Consider the following 17,202-nt stretch of genomic DNA (forward strand, 5'->3'; position numbering starts at 1 on the left):
TATTAATGATGTACAAATATTAATAAACAATGTAAATTTTAACGTGTGCTCTTCTGTTAAATTTCTTGGGATTCTTTTGGATGATACTTTATCTTTTCAGGATCATCGATTGTATATAACTAACAAAATATGTATAAAAAAAAAACATTGGTGTTCTTTGTAAATTACGTGTATTTCTGTCTGAAAAAGTATTCTTGATGTTGTATAATTGTTTAATTTGCCTTACTTACATTACTGTAATATCACCTGGACCGGTGTGGGAATAACTAAACTAGAACCTCTCTATAAACTTCGAAATAAAGCTTTGAGAATATGTACATATAGTGCAGCGGCTTAGCAAGAAAATTGTGCATTTTGAGAAAAGCATGAAACTTCCAGCATAGTTTGCTTTCACCATAAGATTTATTTTCAGATGTGGAGGGAAGTCAGATTTGACCTCTGATGACCCTGAGAGGTCAAATCCAAAATGGCCGCTTGTCCGCATGGTCTAATGTACAAACACGCTTAACTTTTGAACCAAATACACCAGAAAAACGTTTAAGGTGTCATTTCCAACTAACTTGGGGATGCCAATTCATTGGTAATACTTTTAAGATCACCTGAACTCAGGGTTTTGCATTTAGGTCAAGGTCAAGGTCAAATTGACTAAAAATAGCAAGTTTTGAATAGTTACAAAAGGTTAAATCTCCTTTATTTGTCATTTGTTCTCAAATTTATTTAGGAATGGTTCACCTGCCGAGTCCTCCACTTAATCCTTTTCAGTTAGTTTAATTCACAGTTTGATGTGACCTCTGATGACCCTGAGAGGTCAAATCCAAAATGGCAGCCAGTCCGCATGGTCTAATGTATAAACGTGAACTTGAACCAAATAATCTAGAAAAACGTTTAAGGTGTCATTTTCAACTAACTTGGGGATGCCAATTCATTACGTAATACTACGAGATCGCCAGAACAAAGAGCCCCGTGAGAAGGCTCACGGGGGCTCTTTTATTACTGATGGGGGCTCTTTTTTATACAAATATCCATTGAATTGGTACCTATGATACTCCTCAATTATTTGCTATTTTTTCATTATCATTTCAATCAGCATTTTCCCTCTTACAAATTTACAAGCTACATAGCTGTTACTGGTCTATGTATATAATATATACGCATACAACACTGATCTTTATGATGTCTTTAACGTGACATATCTTCTTCTCCCCTTGCAAACGAAAAAAGAAAACAAGGTCATTAAAAGGGATTAAGCGACAAATAATGATTGTAATTCAAATTGATGCGAATATTTGTTTGAATAAGCACTGCTATTCACCCGAATCTTCTTTGTAAAAACAACTTTTACAAATCTCAGCCATGCTTACTGAGTTGAGACGTTCCATTCAATTTGAAATACCCATTACATAATACACTTCTCCTAATCTCAAAGTGATCTTACAGCACAGTGGCAGAATTGCATGGCTGAGATTTGTAAAAGTCGTTTTTACAAAGAAGATTCTGGTGAAAAGCATTGCTTATTCAAAAAAATCCTTGCATCAATTTGAATCACAATGATTATTTGTCGCATGGTCCTTTTATTAAATAACCTTGTTTTCTGTTTTGTTTGCAGAGGGAGAAGAAGCTATGTCACGTTAAGAAATCATAAAGATCAGTTGTATTATGCGTATATACATTATGATACCAGAACAAATGTTGATTATCAGAATGTCATTTTGGAATACCTCTATACAAATACCACATTGTCTTTAGCCCGTATCAGTATTAGTATGATCCAATATAAAGCTATTATTCTTTATTTAATTCAGTATAATGCTTTTCCTCAAAAATAGTTTTGCTATTTTTTTAGGGTTGAGACGCTAAGAAATGGTTTCAAATGTACATTACACGAACCCTGAACCATTGCAAAATGATGGTGGTTCTCTCTCTCTCTCTCTCTCTCTCTTTATTTTAATCATCCATTATCAACTACATATAAAGCAGCAACCAAAAACTTAGGATTATCTGAGATAGGTGAAAGTAAGAGTTAAAAAGAAAGTCATGCTAAAACGGCGCTTCACTTCCCCCCGCCCCCTGAAAAAAATAAAATAGATTAGTAGTCCTCCTCTCCAGCATCCCCCTCCCCCCCCCCCCCCCCCCGCTTTAATATCACATTATAGCACAAGGGGGCCGGGGGTGGGAGGAGTGGGTTAAACCCCCTAACCCCCCCCCCCCCGTAGATCTGCCCATGTTACCATATCATTCCACGACATTTTGGTCTTCCTCTTCTCCTCAAAAGGGACTTTTAGATTTGCGTGGACGTGTTACGTCCTTTTAAGGCACTGGCAGTCACATGTGACGTCCTTTTAAGCACTGGCAGTGCCTTAAAAGGAGGTCACACGTTGCAGTCCACGTTCTCATCGTGCAAATCTAAAAGTCCCTAATATTGATTTACTGGTCGAGGTTCATTATTTGCTGCCAACGAAAAAATTCTCCAGGCCATGACCATGTTTCTGCCATTGCGCGATCGCCTCCAGCTCCAGCAGACATGGCGCGGCAGCGTGCACACGCACCGCTACTAATGGCGCAGTAGGCCTATAACCACTGCTGACGGCGGCACTGCACTGCGAGCTGAATCGGTAATAATAGGCCTACTCATAAAACGAGAAATCTTGCACTCTAATCTTAGTTCCATTTCATTGGTTTAGGTTTGAAAATTGAAACTCAATATTGTGTTAAAGTTATAACAGAAAAGATAATCTTTATTTTATTATTCCACCGGGGCGATTTTAATTTTGCAATCGCTCCCGTGAGCAACCTGACGGGGGCGATTATGTAGCTCACGGGGGCGAATCGCCCACCGCCCCCGTGTTTGAGCGCTGCTAGCTGCCCACTGACCATGCTATATGCAAATGGTCAGTTACAAGACAAGTAATGGTTTGGTGCTATAATTAGTGAAATAAACTAACTGATTACGATGGAGACTATGCAGGGGAACCACTCCTAAAAAATTTGAGAACATAATGGGACAAAAAAATGGGAAAACTTTTTGTAAACATTCAAAACTTGCTATTTTTTAGTCAATTTTGACCTTGACCTTGACTTAATGCAAAAGCCCTGAGTTCTGGCGTAATAAAAAGTATTACCAATTGAATTGGCATCCCAAAGTTAGTGGGAAATGACACCTTAAACGTTTTGCTGGACTATTTGGTTCAAGAGTTAAGCGTGTTTGTACAATTATTAGACCATGCTGCGGACTGGCGCCATTTCTTATTTGACCTCTCAGGGTCATCAGAGGTCAAATCGAAATGTGAAATAAACCAACTGAAAGGGATTAAGGAGGGGAACTATGCAGGGGAACCACTCCTAAAGAAATTTGAGAACATAAGGGGACAAAAAAATGGGAAAACATTTTGTAACTATTCAAAACTTGCTATGTTTTAATCAATTTTGACCTTGACCTTGACCTAAATGCAAAGCCCCGAGTTCTGGCGATCTCAAAATTATTACCAAAATGAATTGGCATCCCCAGGTTAGTTGAAAATGACACCTTAAACGTTTTTCTGGACTATTTGGTTCATGAGTTAAGCGTGTTTGTACAATTATTAGACCATGCGGCGGACTGGCGGCCATTTTTTTATTTGACCTCTCAGGGTCATCAGAGGTCAAATCAAAATGTGAAATAAACTCACTGAAAGGGATTAAGGTGCGTAAATTCCTAAAGAAATTTGAGAACATAGGAGAGAACCAATGACAAATTAATGGGAAAACTTTTTGTAACCATTCAAAACTTGCTATTTTTTAGTCAATTTTGACCATGACCTTGACCTAAATGCAAAACCCTAAGTTTAAGTGATCTCAAAAGTGTTACCAAATGAATTGGCATCCCCAAGTTAGTTGGAAATGACACCTTAAACGTTTTTCTGGACTATTTGGTTCAAAAGTTAAGTGTGTTTGTACATTAGACCATGAGGAATAGCGGCCATTTTGGATTTGACCTCTCAGGGTCATCAGAGGTCAAATCTGACTTCCCTCCACATCTGAAAATAAATCTTATGGTCTAAACTAACTATGTTAGAAGTTTCATGCTTTTCTCAAAAAGTGCACAATTTTCATTATATTGGGAGCTTATCCGCTGTACTACATAATCCCATTATCAAGCTCATTCAGGTCCCCTGTTTTTTCGCCTAAGAACACTCAATATTTATGATATACATAACATTCAAAGTGCTATTATGATGTGTAATGTTTGTAATAATTATGTACCTAAAAGAGTTTGCCAAATATTTATCCTTAATAAATCTGTTCATTTATATAATACTCGTTCCTGTATCAAATATCATTATCCAAAGGTTTATACCCAGTTAATGCTCTACTCCTTTAGACATAATGGTCCCCGTATTTGAAATGATTTAACTAATAAGCTAACACTATGCACAACTATATCATCCTTTAAAGTTCTATTGAAGAGACAGTTGGTCTCTTCGTATTTCCCTTAACTCTTTCTTTTAACTTGTTCTACCTTGCAATGTACCATGCATGTGTGTGTGTGTGCATGTGTGCGTGTGGGTATGTGTGTGTGTGTGTGTTCATCGGTGTGTATCTATAATGTGTAGTATCTTATTTATATATTGTTACAACCATGTAATCTCGTTATTTATTATTTATGTCAGGGGACTATTATACTTACAAGTTTTTCGAATTTCCTTGATTAGTCTCCAATTTCTGAATTCCAGAATTGTAAGGTTATGATTGTTTCATGTTACTTTTGTATATATATTATGTGATGGTTTTATGACTGAAATAAATGAACTGAACTGAACTTAACTAATTGAACATAATGGACATGGTAATAATTATAACTAAACATAAAATATAGAAAACATAATGTACATGGTGATAGTTATGACAAAGGACACAATCCTATAAATCAATCAATAAAGTGGGGGATCTACTAAAAAGCAAAGCTTGTATTATGTAGGTCCCAGTTAATAGGTTTGTATATTAATTAGTATCTGCATTAACATAAGATATTTACAAAATCATATGATTACACGAGGGTTATCTTTAAGTGACACAATTTACTAAGCATATCGTAAACAATTGAGACAAAAGGGAATAGTTCTGTGCTTTACTCAGCATAACCAAATATACATATACATTAATAAAATGATCAGTGTATATTTTAGCACTACTTGTGTGGAGAAAAAGAATAATTGCAAGGAAAAACAATTCAGAGAAGAGAACAGATACCGAAGGAAAGATGATTAACGAGAATGGAAAGTAACAACAACAAAAACGGAAGAAGAAGAAGAAAAAGAGCAAAAAAAAAAAATGAAACAAGGGATAGAAAGACAAGTGAGAAAGTTCTGAACAATCGGGGAAGAAAAGAAAAATGGAGAGAGCTAGAGGGAGGGATTAATATAGGTATAAAGCCGTCTTTGACCAGTGGTAGAGAGTGTGGTGAGTAATGAGAAAGAATGAAAAGCAGATGTTAGGTGTAACGTGTTTAAGTATCATGGTTGTATAGGTTTCGAATCGGATCCGACTTCCTGGTTAGTAGTCATGAATTATCTTTTTGGTAGATTGTTTAAGGAGGAATAACGGATTGATGTGAGCACCATATCTTTTGTTAAAATGATTCTCATTGCTCTATTTTTGCAAGAGGTGTATTTTATTTAGGTTAGATCTATTGCAGTTACCCCAGACAAGAATACCTTAGTTCAATATAGATTAAATCAGAGTTTAGTACAATGTACGAAGGGTCTTTCAGGGTAAAAATTGCTTCAGTTTATTAATAATACCAATGTTTCTAGATAATCTTTTGCAAAGGTAATGTGTTTGTGTTTTCCATGACAGTTGATCGTCGATCATGACACCCAAAAATCTAGTCGATTCAACCTTATTTATGACCAGATCATTCATGATTATATTTCCTGATATTGTATGAAGAGTATCACTGAACAGCATAAAATTGGTTTCGTCTAGATTCAAAGAAAGTCTATTGGCTCTAATCCGTTTAGCCACGTTGTTTGATTCGGTATTTACAATTTGTATTAGTTGATGTGGATCTTGGTGAGAAAAGAATATATATTTTAATCGTCCGAAAACAATATAAAAGTAAATATTTGCGATGATCTATAGCATTGACATAGATAATGAAAAGAAGGGGGCCGAGGATCGAGCCCTGCGGCACCCCATAACTGACTTTTCTTTCACAAGATTTATGGTTATGAATTATAACAAATTGTTTTCTGTTTGTAAGATAACTTCTGAACCACTCCAAGGCCTTCCTTCTAAATCCATAATGGTATCATTTAAGTAGAAGAATGTGTGATCTATTGTATCGAAGGCCTTGGAGATTGATTGATTTTCATTCGACAATCTTCCAACATACAACAATATACAATAATAACAGATTAAAAAAAAGTCAGCTTGAACAGGATAACCCACAAAAGCTCGAAAGCTTATTTCCAGCGGGGTCCCTTACAGACATGCATACAATTAATAAGTTAAAATAGTAATATTTACTGACAGATATAAAAATAAAGAATTACTTATCAAAGCCACACTGTCCTACTTGTAGCTACTTACTCCCTCTATATAGAAAACAATGCCTAATCAGTGACCATTGGTCCCCCATGATCCTCTTTTTCTTATGTTAATTGAGAGCCGAGTTGATGAGATAACCACCTGTCCAGTGACCTTGCAGAGCGGTCTAATCCCTCCTATAAACTAGTACAGATAAGCTTTAAAGATAATGATAATAATAACAACATTAAACTGATGAAAGAAATGATAGTAAGTACAAGAAGAAAAGGAAGAAGGAAAGAAAAACAATGAGGAGGAGGAAGAAGAGGAAAATAATGATGAATTTATAGAATTTCTATAACGTACGAAAACATTAGTATTTACAAATGAAAAAGTATGAACCGGCAGAAGAATACAAATTTCAATCATATAACATGTCATTCACTTCTCTTCTCTGACTGTCAAGTATTAGGTATTCCTTTAATTTCCTCTTAAAGTGAGCATAGTTTTCTATTTCCTTTACACCATTGGGAAGGGAATGCCAATGTTTTATGGCATTGTAATAAAACGAATTTCCAATACTACCTACTCTTTTTGGCAAGGTAAAGTTGAATCGGCTATTTCTTGTATTATAATCATGTATGTCAGTAACAAGATCGAAGTTGGATCGAATATAATGATTCGACCTAGTATGATATATTTTATGCACGTGATGCAATACGAGTTGTTTTGATCTTTGGTCGACTTCAAGAAAAGCAGCTTTAGAAATTTCGCTGAAGCCAACATGAGTTATTGGACCAGAACAGTTGATAAATCTAACCATTTTGTTCTGTATAATCTTCAACTTCTTTTGATCTGACTTGTTTATGTTACTATACCATGCAGGGTTAGCATAGTCAAATAAACATTGAATAAGAGCAAAACAGAGTGTACGTCTTGCTTTTAAATCCATACAACTTTGATATATGTACACAAATTTCAGACGAGAATTTGCTTTTTTACAACTGATTCTACTAAAGATGAAAATGAAATGTAGCTATCCAACTCAATGCCTAAATACTTCACAGAATCTTTTCTCTTGATTACTTGATTATTGTGTGTCACTTTGAATTCAAATTACTTTTTAGAACTACTTTTAGAACAAAACAAAATGCTTTCTGTTTTTCCCAAGTGTAAAGAAAGCTTATTATCAGTCATTCAATCGACACATGTAGACAGCTGTTCACTGAGTTTTTCCTCAATATATTTAGGATCAGGATTTTAATAGAGTAGTACGCTGTCATTTGCGTACAATAATAGTTTTAAGTCTTTTATACAAATACACATATCATTTATATAACTTGAAAATAGAATTGGGCCTAAAATTCTTCCCTGAGGAACACCACATGTTATAGGCATTAGTTTGGAAAGAATATCATGAATGGCCACTACTTCGTGTCGATTAGATAAGTAGGATCTTAACCAATCTAAACTTGCCTTATTAAAACCCATTAGTTGTAACTTCTTCAATAAGACGCAATGATTAACTGTATCAAAAGCTTTTCGCAGATCAAGGAGCACCATATCAACAAAGCGCCCTTGGGAAGTTTCTGTCCTCAAATAATCAGTCAAATGAATTAGACAATTTTCAGTGGAATAATCATGTCGAAAACCAGATGAAATTCATAAATGATATCATTTTCTTTGAAGTATCTTTCAATTGGAACACAGACCGATTTTTCTAGAATCTTTGATGCTACGCTTAAAACACTAATAGGTCTATAGTTGCTAACATCAGTTTTACTTCTCTTTTTATAAAGTGGAGTCACTTTTGCTATTTTCATATCCTCTGGAAAAGTACTCGTCAAGATAGATAGGTTCATTAAGTAACTTAGAGGCTTAGATAAAACCTTCGCACCATCTTTTAGAAATGTAGCTGGAATCATGTCTAACCCAGTACTTTTTGATACATTCAACTTACGTAACTCTTTGAAAACAAATTTTTTACTGATTGGTAATAACTCGAAGCTGTTTTCACGTACACCTTTTCTTTCGTAAAACTCACGAATACAATCATTGTCTGCTCTAAAAAAAGTCTTTGAAAGGGGGGGGGGGGGAGTTTGTCTACTAATTTGGCAGCCACATTTGTGAAAGGAGAATTGAATTCATCAGCGATGGCCATCTTATCATGACATAATTCCCCATCAATTTTAATAACAGATTTACACTGTCTTCATTTTCGCTTCTTATTTTGTAATCCTAAGCTTTTTAGATTCTGCCAAAGCCTTTTCGAATCTTGCTTATTTCCTTCCATCTTGTTTTGTAAGTAATCGAGTTTAGCCTTTTTCACCTCTCTTTGGACCATTTCTTAATACTCTGTATTTTTTATAGAGCGTCTCATCTTTTGCTCTTTTCCTCCATTTTTTGTATACTATATTTCTCTCTTGAATTAGGGAAAGAATATCTTTAGTCACCCAAGTTTCTGATCTTTGTTTTATTCTAATCCGTTTCAGTGGCGCTATCATATTCAAATTTGAGATAAAAACATGTTGATATTGACCATGCCTCATTTACATTTGTACAGTCAGTTATTCCTGACCAATCAACACATAGTTGAAGATTGAGAGAGAGTTTTGTATATTTGTTCATGGATCTCATATCATTAGTCCGGTGATGACCTATAGCCAGTTTAATATTTTTCCGTGTACAGAAAATAAAAGAATGGTCGCTAATACCTAGATCAATGACACCACTTTGACTTATTTTGCTTTCTTTGGTACAACCAACATGATCCAGTAGAGAAGAAAATGTAGGTGTAACGCGTGTTGCCTCTTTAATGAGTTGACTAAACCCGTGAAGACTCAACAAGTCAATATATTTTTAGCCAGTGGCGAATTGTGAAGAAGGCAAATATTCATGTCTCCTATTAAAAAGAATTATTTCGTCATCCTTCTTTAATGTATCAAGAATATTGGACAATTTCTCGATAAACAAATTGTTTTTCGGAGGTCGATACAGAACGCCAACTGCAATTGGTTTTGATCTTGGTATAAGCAAATTTATCCACAGGGATTCCGTATCTCCAGTACTTATAGCATCCATAATATTAAATGCAATATAATTTCTGATATAGAAACATACACCACCTCCAGAGCCAGAGGATCGATCATGGCGTATGATTTTATATCCGTCCATTTCAATTTCTTCATCATTTATGGAATTGTTTAACTATGTTTCAGTGAAAGCAATAATAGACAGCTTTTTTCTTTTAAAAAGAATTCAAAGTTCCGATATTTTGTTTAGGATAGTCATCACATTAAGGTGTAAACAATGAAGACCTTTAACTTTAAACTTTTCTTCAAATTCTTGATAAAGAGAAGTGTTTTCATCTCTTAGGTTTGGCTGAATTATTCTTGCTATCGCTTGCTTTTCAGGTTTAACGCGCGTTACCTTATAATATTTTTCTTTTATACTCATGTTGGCTTTCTTTCTCTAGACAATCGTCAGAAAATAGTCACACAAAGATGGCAGACAACATGTTCATTCATTTTTTGTTTTAATGTTAAACAAATCCACTTCTCATCAGGGCATTTATAATATAAATTCGGGGGCCCGACCCCCCCCCCCCCCCCCAGGCGCGGATCCAGGATTTTCCAATAGGGGGGGCCGGAAATTCGAAATTCGCGCAGACCATTATTTAAACTTACCAATACTGACAAGGTCATATTAGAAGCACTGGACTTTAATAGTGTACTGGTACCTACAAACGGGCACAATTATTTTGGAAAGGGGACATGCTCACGTCACATCTCTTGTCCGATATCAACATTCCCCGTTTTCAAGTTATGCTCGCGCGCAATTTTTTTGACATTTCCATCAGTGGGGGCTGAAGCCTCTTGCCCCAATATCTATTTCCTGGTTTAATAATTTGGCGAGTGAGCTGAAATTTGAGCTTATGTATGTTGTGAAAAGTGTTAATTGTCACCAAAATATACGAGATAAGATATAACAAATGCATATTGGTAATTTTTAAATTTTCGGGGAAAGAGAGGCTGCAACACCATCCCGCATTAACTGCAGGTGTTTTGAAATCAAATCAGACTCCCCAAAAAAGTAATAACCAAAACGCACGAATTCAGTTTCAAAAATCCAAAAAAATTTCAGCTTCAGAGGGGGGCACATCACCCCTCAGACTCCCTCTAAAAGTATTAACCGAATCGCACGAATCTAGGTAAAAAAAAAAAATCAGCTTCAGAGCTAGAGAGGAAACCCCCCCCCCCACACACACACACCACACACACACACCCTGTGCGTGCAAGCGTGAAATTAACGCTGGCGCTAATGCGTAAGCAGGGGCGGCGGAGCTATTTCCAAAGTGGAAAGCACCAACAAAAAAGGGCACCTACAAAGCGAAATCTCAAGGCGAAATTATACATTTTTTTAGACATTGGTATATACCCTTTCATTGTGATCCCATTATCAGGGACGATTTCAATATTTTTTTTTCTTTATATATCATACAAGTTATTGCTTAAGCATCACACTTTCGGCTGAGTGTGATTGTCTGAATATTCATTTGCGAGCGAGCAAAGCGAGCGAGAAAAAAATGTAAGATCTGTGAGGTCGCAGAGTGAAAAATTACATCTTAGAAAGAGGAAAAAACCAAATCATGGTGGGGTTATAAGCATCACGGAAGACTGAAAAAACATTTGTTTTAAAGTGACATATAATTGTATCATCTATAAATGCGAGCGAGCAAGCAAGCTTTAGGGGAAATTACTCTTAGTCGCTTTAAATTAGTGCAAGACTAATGATGAGCAGGTTAGGGGGCACGTGCCCCCCCCCCCCCCCCCCCGTGCCTACGTGCCTGATGATGAGAGGTTAAGGGGACACATATCGAAAGGGATAAAGACACTTATTAGAAAAGAAAAGGAGCATGTGTCAAGGTACAAAGAGTAATTATCAAGGTTTAAACTGGGCACTTCTTACACCTGAAAGGAGGCACTCACCAGAAATGAGATTGGGCACTTATGAGTATGGGAAATGGGCATTTGTCGACGGAAAAGGGGCATCCATCAGAAATTGATTTATCAGAGGTGAAAAGGGGCATTTATGAAAAGGGGATAGGTCCCTTAATAGAAAGGGAAAGGGGCACGATTCAAAATAAAAGGGCAGTTAGCAAAGGTGAAAATGGGCACCCATCATAGATGAAAAGAGTACCTATCAGGAGGGGAAGGGGTACTTTTCAAAGTAAAACGAGCATCTCTCAGATTTGAATAGGGGCAATTATCGGAGGTGAAGAGCGCACTGAAGTGAAAAGAATTAACTTCTCATATATGAAAATGGTCATTTACCAGAGATGAAAAGGGACACTTTTTATTTATGAAGGGCCTCATTTTTCTAAATAGTCCTTATCAGATAGGAAAGGGGGCACATGTGTTGATGAAATGTGCGCTTATCCGAGTTAAAAAGGGGAAGGGGCACTTCTTTACAAAGTAAAAGTGGCCCTTTGGGGAGGGGGGTACTTGAAGAGTGGGGCGAACTTTGCCCCCTACCCCTGCCACCCGCCCCATCATCATCGCTTGTAGTTCACGTATGCGCCCCTTCCTCCTAATTCGTTGTTACCGTCACTGCCATTTACGTATGGCCGGCCGGCGTATTTTTATTTACACGCTAGCGAGGGGAATTTCTCGATTAATTCCAATGAAACCGCTTAAAATTCCAATTTACATCCAGGAGAAAGTTTTCTTAACTTTTTCTTGAAACACTTGAACGGTTATGGAAACTGTTTGTGTTTCTAATCTCCAAATATTAATATTATTCTGCATCAAATATAAAACATTGATTTCTACTGTGATATGTAAAGGCACGAACTTACGTTAAAACATACACATAATTTGTTTGTAACCAAGAAGGTGCACCATGGTAATACATTTTAACAAACACATCAACATGTTACCTAGACAACTCATCACCATAGCCATTGTAAAACCATATATTAATGATACATGTAAAATATAGATTGAAGCAATTCTCGTCGATTGGCTGTATCCTGAGTGTGATTTATATAATGGATTTTGAGTAACATTTGCATCTACCTGTAGTTGAAGAATAGATACAGTGTATAACATCAATTAAGTTGGAGTTCAATTGGAAGGAAGTAACGAGGAATATTTAAGCAAGGGAGACTGGGAGATGAGGAAAGCAGGAAGTTAGAAATTGAGAGATTACTCGCGTGATAGCCTTGCATTAATGAATCCTTTATATAATGTTGTCTTGAGAGAAAGTAGACGATTTTTTTTAATTGGAGATTAGTGCAAGTATTAGATATATTGGAAATAGAATTAATGAGAAATTTATTTTTTATCGAGATCAATACATGGGGGGGGGGGGGCACCATCAAAATAGGGCACTTTCTGGAATATAAGGTGCACCTACAAAGGGAAACATCAAAATGTAAATCTACCATATTAAGACATTGATAGACTTACGCGCAACGCATGTCACACACAGAAAAATGAGAAGAAAAGAAAGATTTTTTTTTTTTTTAAAGAAGATAGAGGAAAAGGAGAGAGACAGAGAGAGGGAGAGAAAGAAAGAAAGAAAGAAAAAAGAAAGAACATGAAACTTAACTTTACACTTAGGCCTACATATTACATTTCCGACTGAGTTGGCTCGACATGTGCTTAAGTAGTCTGCGGACGAAAGTACAACAATACGAAAACAGAAGTTATATGAAATTGTCTTTAAGAGAGAAAGAGAGGTTAAATTCTAAAATGAAATGAAAGGGGGTATGTGACTCTCAAGGAGGAAATTACAATTTCTATCGCTCATGACGACTATTTGGAATTTCCTAATTTTTTTTAAAGTTCAAGAACTTCCTGGTGCTCCGCCCCATGCAAGACTCCCGGCAACAGCGAATTATTTACACAATTTCTTGCTGTCTGCTGCCTCGAGATTACTGGAGCGAAGAAAGGTAACATTATAGCAAGAATCCCTATTCAGTGAAGGATTTATCCCTTTTATTATTAAAGACTCCCGACAAAGGCTCTCCCCCTGCAAAATTGGAGAGAGTTTTATGTAGTTTAAGCTTCTAACAACCACGCCCGTGGACTTTTTATTATTTACACAAAGGTAAAAGTGTATAGCAAGAATCCCTATTCAGTGAAGGATTCATCCTTTTTTATGCAGATGCTTCTTCTACCATTCTTGACCAGAAGTGCGTTTCAAACTCAATGATATGGGCATCATCCCATTGAATGTTGTGTCCAGTGTTACGGGTTCGTTTTGCTACTTGCTGCCTAATCTGAGGGCTCTGTTGTGCTCTTTAAAAAGAGGACACAATAGGGGCGGCGCAATTTAAATATCAAGGAATGTATTAGAGTTTATTTCTAAAATGAAATGAAAGGGCTATTTGACTTTCAAGAGCGATAAAAACTCTAATCCATCCCTTGAAATTTAAATTGCACTGCCCCCATTCAGTGTGCCATTTTCAAAGAGCACAAAAAGGCTTCAGATTGAAGATTCCATCTCATAAAATTGTCTATCAGAGAGAAAGAGAGTTAATTTCGAGAGAAAAAATGAAATGAAAGGGCTATTTGACAAGAGCCCTTTCATTTCATTTTAGAAATAACCTCTCCTCCTCTCTTTTAGACAATTTTCTCTCTTGAAAGTCAATAACCCTTTCATTTCATTTTAGAAATAACCTCTTTTTTTCTCCTAAAGACAATTTCTTTCTTGAAAAGGCTCTACCAGACCCCTCAAGCTCTGCCACGTTGTATGGATCCATTAGAAAGCAAAATAAGCCCACTCAATAATTGATACATATTAAAACGTCATAGCGATTCATCCAAATAAGAAATCCACGTAAGAGGCATTTTGAATGTTTTAAGAAAATTCTTTCAAATTCCAGGATATTGGGTGTTCTTTTTCAGGAAACTCTATTTAAACGAGTGGAAGCACTGGCGGTTCTGTTTTTTTTTAAAACTGTAACAATTCTCCTTGGATCAGATATAGACCAAAAACAAGCCTCATTATCTTCAGTATACAAGTGTCATTTCGGACCTTACAGCTTTCATAGAAATCGCTTCTGGACCGTCAAAGAAAAAGTTTGAGAACCCCTGGTCTACGCATTATACACATCAGGACCAACTTGACAACTTGACAAAAATTTGAGGGGGGTTTGACCCCCCCCCCTGCCTTATCCATCGTTACCGTCACTACCATTTGAGTAGGGCCGGGCCCCCTCCTTAATAACGACTCCCAAGCCATCAAGAATGACCCCATAATTTATAGATTACCATTCTGCCGTTCTTTGGAGGGGCCGGGCGCGGCCTTTTCAGAAGTGTTTCTACACTAACCTTTTCATGCACTCCGGCTTAACATAAACAAGCATGCTAAGATTGTTTTGAAAAGAAGCATAATTTCGACTCAGTTTCGCATAACCTAAAAATAAGAATACGGCCAGTCACCCCCCCCCCCCCCTCTCCTTAATGCATCCGCCTTCACGCACCCCCTTCCCCTTGTCTTTCCCTTATTCGTCGTTACTGTCACTAATTTTTAGTGCCATTTCGTTGTCTTGCTTTCTCACCGGCTCCTCTCTTCTTTTTCTTTCCTCTTTTTTGAACTCTCTCTCTTTTCTTTACTTTTTGTTCTCTTTTCTTTTATCTTCTCCTTTTTCCCCCCTTTTTTTCGCTTCTTTTTTTCTTACTCTTTTTTCCTTCTCAATTTTTTTGCTTCGCCAATAGGGGGGGCCGCGGCCGTTTCGGCCCACCCCTGGATCCGCCACTGCCCCCCCCCTCCCCCTTGAGAAAAAAAATCATGTAAAAACACGTGATTTTTACCTTTTCGGAGGGGGGGGGCCAGGGGGGGGGTGCAATTTTTTAAATTTTCGAGGACCAAAGCTTGTAAAGTTGTAAGAGGAAAATAATGCCGATATGATAAAATAGCAAAGATTTAAAGGAGTATCACAAGTACCACCAATTCAATAGAAATTTGTATTAAAAAAGAACCCTCGTCGCTACTAAAAGAGCCCCCGTGAGTCGCCTCCGTGAGAAGGCTCACAGGAGCTCTTTTTTTTGGAAGAGCCCCCGTGGACAAACAAATAATTTGAGCCCTGCCTATGACAATAGTTTATATGTACTTTTTACTTAAAATGAAATTGAATTAGATATGATTTACATATTAAAGACATGAAACATGAGACCACAAAAACCAATCACATGAATCTACTTTCCTTCATACCTATGTTGTTAGCTCACTGACATCATTCATAATAACAAGTTAGCTATACATGTATATTACAAGGCTTTATTTAGGAAAACTTTAGTATATATACTTACAGATAAAGTGAGACGAGGTCACCACGTGAATGACAACATATACGAATTGATATGACGAACACTTCATTTTGGCGATATGTCGGGAAAGTAGTAACAGAAGGAGTAAATAGCTGAAAGCTTTTTTATGACGTATGCAACAGTTGTGTCTACTCATGAACAGTCCTTTACCAGCGAACAAGTCTGACTGAGTTTCTTCCGTGTTTATTTCCTTTTATATATCCCGGATCGAAATGATGTACAATGTAAATGTATTGTGTTCGTCAGTGGCGTACGCAGGATTATTTTCAAGGGGGGGGGGGGGGGGGTTAAAAATCGGGCCCAAAATTTCGCAACGACTGAGCAAGCCGCTGATTAAGCGGGGGGGGGGGGGGGGGGGTAAGCGGACACTTTTTTCAGTTGGGAGGGGGGGGGTAAGGTCACCTTTTTTAGGTCAGGCATTGGATTTTTTTGATTTTTTTATTATTAAAAAAAAAACTAAAGGGGGGGATTTAAAAAAAAAAAAAAAAAACATACACATAAAACAAAAAATCAAGGGGGGGATTAACCCCCCCCCCCCCTGCGTACGCGCCTGTGTTCGTCAGTGGCGTAATGAACGAAAAATTGGGGGATGGGGGGAACAAAAAATCCGCATCACCCCACTCTTACATGCAGGCCCCGCTGAACGTTTTTCAAAGTGGGGTCTAGGGCCGGGCCCCTAAAGCTCGCTTACGGGCATCAGTGGCAGATCCAGGAATTTCTTAACAGGGGGGGGGGGGCACAAAATGGCATGAGTCTGGGAGTTGGCTCTGATCCCCTCCCAGAGTAGGAAGCATTTGCCATTTTAGAATCACATAAGACGCATTTTCAGGCACTTCCTGGAGTAATATGACGTATATATGCTTTTTCTACCCCCTCCAAGAGTAGGGATATTTTGTGATTTGAGAACCACTTCCTGGAAAAAACAAGGCCTTCTGATTGGTTAGAATTTAAAGAAAAGTGATCTGTCACGTCGTGAGACGTTGTACAGTATAGACTACGCTGCACAATTCACAACGACGGTGGTCCAGTACTTCACCAGTAGTACTTGAAAAAATTATCTCGAGTGTTATCAGGAGCGTCGCTAGACCTCTTTCAGTGGGGGAGGGGGGAGGGGGAGGTGTAGAGGCCACCGATTACCGACATAACGAGCCACCAATTACCGACAAATATATTAATGCCAATGTCCCAATGTCTACAAATTTTATCCTATAAACCCAGGGCCAGGAACTAAGTTATTTTTCAGTTTTTCCCCTCCCGCGCGGAGCGTGGAAGCTTTGACGTTTAATTTCGTTATTAGAGAGAGAAGACGATTCATTGTACCGTTCTCGACTATTAATCCTTGTCTGAATTCAGTTTCCCC

This window comes from Strongylocentrotus purpuratus, unplaced genomic scaffold (genome assembly GCF_000002235.5).
Source record: "Strongylocentrotus purpuratus isolate Spur 01 unplaced genomic scaffold, Spur_5.0 spur5_scaffold_1, whole genome shotgun sequence".
NCBI classification, from domain to species: Eukaryota; Metazoa; Echinodermata; class Echinoidea; order Camarodonta; family Strongylocentrotidae; genus Strongylocentrotus; species Strongylocentrotus purpuratus.